This window comes from Ursus arctos, unplaced genomic scaffold, assembly GCF_023065955.2.
Source record: "Ursus arctos isolate Adak ecotype North America unplaced genomic scaffold, UrsArc2.0 scaffold_30, whole genome shotgun sequence".
NCBI classification, from domain to species: domain Eukaryota; kingdom Metazoa; phylum Chordata; class Mammalia; order Carnivora; family Ursidae; genus Ursus; species Ursus arctos.
The window spans coordinates 26,161,433-26,167,667 of NW_026622986.1; the positions used below are offsets into that span (position 1 = coordinate 26,161,433).

General features: G+C 47.4%; 1 long non-coding RNA gene across 7 annotated transcripts in view; it reads left to right on the top strand.

Annotated features, from left to right (window-relative positions):
• The window catches only part of LOC113241062 (uncharacterized), a 52,389-nt gene that overhangs the window by 8,296 nt on the left and 37,858 nt on the right, over nucleotides 1–6,235 (top strand). For all 7 annotated transcript variants that reach the window (XR_008956482.1, XR_008956484.1, XR_008956481.1 and 4 more), the window contains 2 exons: nucleotides 1,799–2,059; nucleotides 2,392–2,537. This is a non-coding gene — a long non-coding RNA (uncharacterized LOC113241062). The remainder of the gene's footprint in view (nucleotides 1–1,798; nucleotides 2,060–2,391; nucleotides 2,538–6,235) is intronic.

Below are 6,235 nucleotides of genomic sequence, written 5' to 3' on the forward strand. Positions count from 1 at the left end.
GTCTTCAGCAGAGTTTACACTGCTTTCCTTGGGCAAAGACATTCATCAGCGTAACCTCACATATTACTTCTATGACGATGACCTGAAAAACCTCCCCCTCTGGGCATTATTCATTTCACTTAACAAGCTGAGTGTCTACTCGGGTTTCAGTTGGGAACCTTGTTTTAAACTGTGCGCCAGGCATCTCATTCATTAAATTCATTCACCATCCATCACCCTCTCTTGGTTGTGAAAGGCCAGCCTCCCTCCGTAGAATGCTTGAGCTGGGAGAAGTCTAGATACACACGCACACACACACACACACACACACATGTACACACACAAGCAGTTAAATCATTCTGCATGATATGGAAACAGGAGTAATCTGCTGGCATCTCAAGAAGGAGATTAGGATCCTAAAGGAGGAACTGGAAGGGTCAAGAGGGGTGGGAAGCAGGGAGGACTAGCTAATGACATGATGGAAGACCATAGCCTATGGAGAGACACAGAACATTCTGAATGTGAGGATGATGGGACTTTGGGAAAGCAATGTGTGACAGTAAAGTTTGAAGTGTTTGCTAATTGTGTGGCATTCCCTCTGCTACTCCCAAACCTCCTAACACCAGTGGTTCTTTGGGGGATTGAAAAGGGTCATAGCCCGTGATTTTCAGGAAAGCAAAGAGAAGTAAAATAGAGCCGGGTGTAATAGTTTGGAGTCAGAGGACAGCAGCGAAGTCAATTGCAGTGTGGGTAAGAAAGCAAAGCCCCATGCCATAGAATATGTTAGAGAAGCAGAGGAAGGTGTTCTAGGCTCTGCCATTAGGATGACCTAAGCCAATAATTTTGGTATTAAGTAAGTCGGAGGCCATGGAGATTCTTGGATTATACAATGTTCACAAACAGGATATTGACCTGTAGCATTGGGTACCTATTCTTCATAGAGGCTAGAGCACGCATGGGACCAGCTGCATGTGTTGTTCTGGCTGGCCTCACCTTTTGGCTCCCTTCTTGGGCTTCTAATCTTCTCTCTCAGACCTAATCTTCTTTCTGAAGCTCTTTAAAAGTGCTGGAGACCCTCTTTCTCACATTCCAGGGGTATAAGTAATAATAATGCTGCGTATCTTTATGTCATATTTCATAGTTTACAAAACTCATTCACACACATTTAATTCTCATAATAGTCTTAGGAGGTATTGTTCTTCCCATTTAACAGATAAGAAATCTGAGCCTCAACAGGGTTCAGTGACTTGCTCAAACTCACTCATGTAGTTAGTGTCCCAGTGAGAATTCTGTCTGCTGCACTCTGCTTTTCATGGGAGCTGCCTTGGTGGCTTCTTCCCATTAGGAAGAGCAGTCCTGGTGAAAATGCCTATAAAGAGCATTTTCTCTCTATAAAGCCAATTGAGGGCTTTGTGTTCCTGCTGTTGACTATTTTCAAGGTTTCAAATTAGTATTGGGGAAAAGTGTGAACTTTATGAGAGTTTAAGGAATAGTCATAAGCATCAGAAATTTGGAAATCGTACCTTATTCAATATCCATCTGAGTGGAGTCAGCTGAGGGGGTACTAAGAGGGATGACAAAAAACCAAAGCCACGTTTCCCAGCTAAAGAAAGGGTGAGAACTGCATAAAACTCCACTCAGATTTTGATGGAAAGATTCAAGCATTTTCCTTAAGGATTCCATAAAGAATTGCTCAATGTCAAATACAAAATACCGTTACATAATTATGGAAAGATTCTTTGCTTCCATATATCAAGTAAATCTAAAGCAGAATAATTCCATGAGTAAAGCTAACATATGGAAATCATCATCTTTCCAGGACAGACTGAAGACCTGCATTCAAGCAAAACCCCAGAAGCTGCAGAGTTAATGCTACAGGATTCCTGCTACACAGACTTCATCATCTTGCCCATCTCCACATGTTGCTTCGGTTTTACTTGGAAGCCCTTAGCCAGACTGGCAGGGGTGACGAAAAGAGAGTGCAGGTGATGAGGAGAGCTGGCCAGAGAACAGAGTCCATTAACATCTTTGGCTCTCCCAGGAAGAACAGATGGACCATCCTTGCAAAGCGTGTATTATGGTGAGAGAATCTTTTTTTTTTTTTAAAGATTTTATTTATTTGACAGAGATAGAGATAGCCAGCGAGAGAGGGAACACAGCAGGGGGAGTGGGAGAGGAAGAAGCAGGCTCATAGCAGAGGAGCCTGACGTGGGGCTCGATCCCATAACGCCGGGATCACGCCCTGAGCCAAAGGCAGACGCTTAACCGCTGTGCCACCCAGGCGCCCCTATGGTGAGAGAATCTTTATTCTCAATGGGGTATTTAAATATGCCCACTTCCAAGCAACTGTTCGAGGATCGAAGGGCTAATGGATATGCAATAGTTCTCCCCTCTCCTTTATCCGCACTGAAGGTGGTCCAAAAGCAGATGATCCTTCTTCCGACGTGTGGTTAGAGGGTCGCGAGTAGCCTCATGCTTCATCACAATGTCTGCATCATTCGCCTGCTTTGTCTCATCACGTGGGCATTTTATCCTCTCGCTCCATCACCAGAAGAAGGGTGAGTACAGCAAAAGAAGATATTTTGTGAGAGAGAGAGGGACCACATTAACAGAACTTTTATTACAGTATATCATTATAATAGTTCCATTTAATTATGAGTTATTGTTGTTAATCTCTTACCTGCCTAATTTGTAAATTAAAGTCTATCATAGTAAAGTAAGTATAGGAAAAAACATAGTATATATAGGGTTTGGTACTATCCCTGATTTCAGGCATCCACTGGGGGGTCTTGGAACGTGTTCCCATGGACAAGGCGGCCTGACTGTACAAACTATTCCACATTAAGTTTGAGTTTTGTCTTTCATCCGCTCATTTCCCAAGTTTACCAGAAAGAGAAAAATTAAGTCATTTAATTTTCATTGACTTTCCCTTCCCCTTCCTCTCCTGGGAAGAAGTGCTTATGAGCTCCGAAGAGGAACAGGCCTGGTTAGAGTCATAAATTGAATAGTTTAAACAATTAAGATCCGACTCTAGAGCTAAATCGGATATACTTGTAAGGAAGGAGTCATCTAATTTAATAAGTGGGATGGCATGATAAAGAATAAACCATTTTAACTTCCACTCTGTTAAAAAAAAAATTGTGTTAAGAAATTCCAAACGTTTGAAACATTTCTAAGAGGGCCAAATAATTTTTCATTTCATGAATGCATTTACTAAAAGGTTTCTTTACGGGTGCCTGGGTGGTTCCGTCCATGAAGCATCCAACTCTTGATTTCAGCTCAGGTCATGCTCTCAGGGTCGTGAGATGGAGTCCCGCATTGAGCCCCACATGCAGCTCCTTGCTGGGTGTGCAGCCTGCTTAGGATTCTCTCTCTTCCTCTCCCGCTACCTGCCTCCCCCCCCCGCCCCCCCCCCCCCCGCCTAAAAAAAGGTGACTTTAAGTCACGAGGGCATTTGGTGCGTTGAGAATATCCAAGTTACCGGGGTGCTTGAGTGGTTCAGTCAGTTAGGCTCCCACTCTTAGTTTTGGCTCAGGTCATGATGTCAGGGTCCTAGGATCGAGCCTCATGTCGGCTCAGCAAGGAGTCTGCTTCCTGTCTCTCTCTTTCCCTCTGCCCCTCCCCCTCCTCATGCACTCTCTCTCTCTCTCTCTAACAAATAAGTAAATTCTTGAAAAAAAAAAGTTTATCCAGGTTACACACAAGAATACTTTTATCACTTCAGATGAGCTACTTTTGTAGCTTTGGACCTAGAGTGGTTTTCATGCTTCGGTCGCAAAATGTTTTTCAGACACGAATTCATTAACTAGATGACAGAGAAACTGAAGCTCCAAGAGAACCAGGGGAAGGACTTGGTTCCTGATCCCCAATCTGGAGCCTTCTTCAAACAAACAAAGCAAACAAAAAACCCTTTACCAATTTAGGGACGCTGCCTGACAGGTAGGCTTGGTATAAAGGCAATGTGTTACTAAAACAAGAAGTAAGATAAAATGCTATGATTTTTGGCAAAATAGATTTCAGATAGTTAACTGAAAAAAACTATAAGCATCAGACTGGGGCTGGAGGAAAGAATATTTAAATGCATTTTAAAAATACATAGCCTTTGTCCTCTTGCCCAGTGAAGAGATACCCGCAGGGTGACATGGCCTGGGTGTGTTTAGATAAGTGAAAAAGTATCTAGTAACTAAAACAGGAGGATCGGCGTGTGCCAAGGCCGTGTGACATTTCAGCACCAGCCTGTGGGTGACCACCCTCCTGGGGTCTGATCACTATCCCGTGACAGCACTGTGGGCCACCTCGTGGGCCTTCTGTGTGGCCAGAGAGGAAAATCCTTCTTGGCAGCCCCTTCAAGATTGCGAAGTGATGACCCACTTCACCTTGGGGTCAGAGCGGATGAGGAAAGGGGTTGAGGTGAGAAGGCCCAAGGTCCCCTGGCTTTCAGATGGGCAGGAGAGGGGCAGGAAGGCCACCCACCCCTGTCCCCCTGAGCTTTGCTAACTTGGCACATGCTTCTACTTTTCTCTTGGGAGCCTCGGGACGAATATGAGCCCCCTGAATTCCATTTTTTTGGTTTTCGTGAATGGAACAGGACCCAGAGGCTTGGCATAAAAGAACCTGGGGATCTTGCAGTTGTAATAATGACTCAGTTCCTTTGTTATTCATAAGCAGTCGAGTTGGAAGGAAGCCTAAGTGGGTGAGGTGTTACTGCTGCCCGGTAAATACTCGTCACCATGGGTCCTGCTCACACACTCTGTGGCTCGCCAGGTTCAGCCAGCCTTGTCAGCGTCAGCACGACATTCCTCTGTCTGACCCCCAAGCCCCTCTTCCCTCAAATCTCTCACTTCTGTGGCCCGAATGCCTTCTGTGCTGCCTCTGCTCCCCTGCTTTGTGGGGATTGCCCACATCCCAGCCTGTTCAAGACCTCAGCTTCAATGTCGCCTCCTCCGTGGAGATTTCCTGAGTGTCCCCCCTAAACAGCCGTACCTCCCCCTTTCTCCCTCTTTCTCTTTTTATAGCGTTTGGGGGTGTTCTGCCGGGCGGTGGGGCTGTTTCTGAGCACCCCCCCAGATCTCCGAGCTCTCTGTAGCCGGGGCCGAGCATTCATTCCCCTTAGCACCTGCCACAAGGAACAAACTCAGGTTGAAACTCAGTTTCAAAAATGAAACTGATTTGGAAGAGATGGAAACCAAGTGGAAGGGGGTAAGGAAGAGGGGTCGGGCAGTGGGGCGGAAGGCTGGTGGGCAAACGCAAGGGAGCAGTATGGTGACTGGTATCAGAGGCGGTTTCACTGAGTGCAGGTGCAGCAAGTCTGGTAGACGCTGGAGGAACGGACACCATGGGAGAGTCTAGCAAGATGCTCTGAATTCTGACTCACTGATGTGTAAGGGGAACTCGGGGAACAGGCCAGAGCCTTAGCATCCTCAGAGAACACGATATGACCTGTGGGTGACCAGCTGCAAGCAAAGCACCGGCCAGTATTCTTAGAGCAGCTAAATCCCAACAGCCCGGGTGCCGAGTGGGGGATAGGTCACAGTGTCCAGAGCAGCCACGACAGAGGGACATGCTTCGGGGTCCGGATGAGGCGTCCCCGTTGAGATCGACGGGTGCTCAGTGGGGGCCCAGATCCAAGGAGCACACCGGGCTCCGGGAGGCAGGCCACTCCGGAGTCACACGTCCTCCAGCTCCAATAGATGACCCTCTCGCCTACTTTTCAGGGTTTCCAGAAAAGGAGGGTTTTTTTTACTCCTTTCTTTCACAGGGAAGGTTTCTTTCTTGGGTTAGTTAAGGGTGTGTCCGTGACCTCTGGAGGCCGCCTGCAAACTGTTGTGTGCGGCCCTGATTCAGGGGCGGTGTGTGGGACTGCTCTGGTTGCAACAGGACGGGACAGCCCTGTTTGTGGTGGCCCCCGAGTGGCCGGCATCTGCATAGAATTCACTGTGTGCTTTCTGGACTCTGAACCCAGCCCCATGGCCAGGGTGGAGGGCTGAGGCCTGGGGCAGAGTGAGGGGGATGATGAGAGGCCGTTTGTCCGAATCAGAGCGTAGTCACGTAGCTGAGAAAGGGGCCGGAGAGGACGTGGAGCTGCTCGTCCAGCGGGCCTCAGGCTGAAGCCGTTCCTCTGATACCTCGGGTCTGTGCTCAGCCACTCAGGGCAAACCTGACTAAAGGCCATTCTTTTGGAAAGGTATGCAAGCCAGGTGATGAAACCCGAATCAGAGCCGGAGGGATTGCCTCGATCAAAGATCTGGGCTAATGC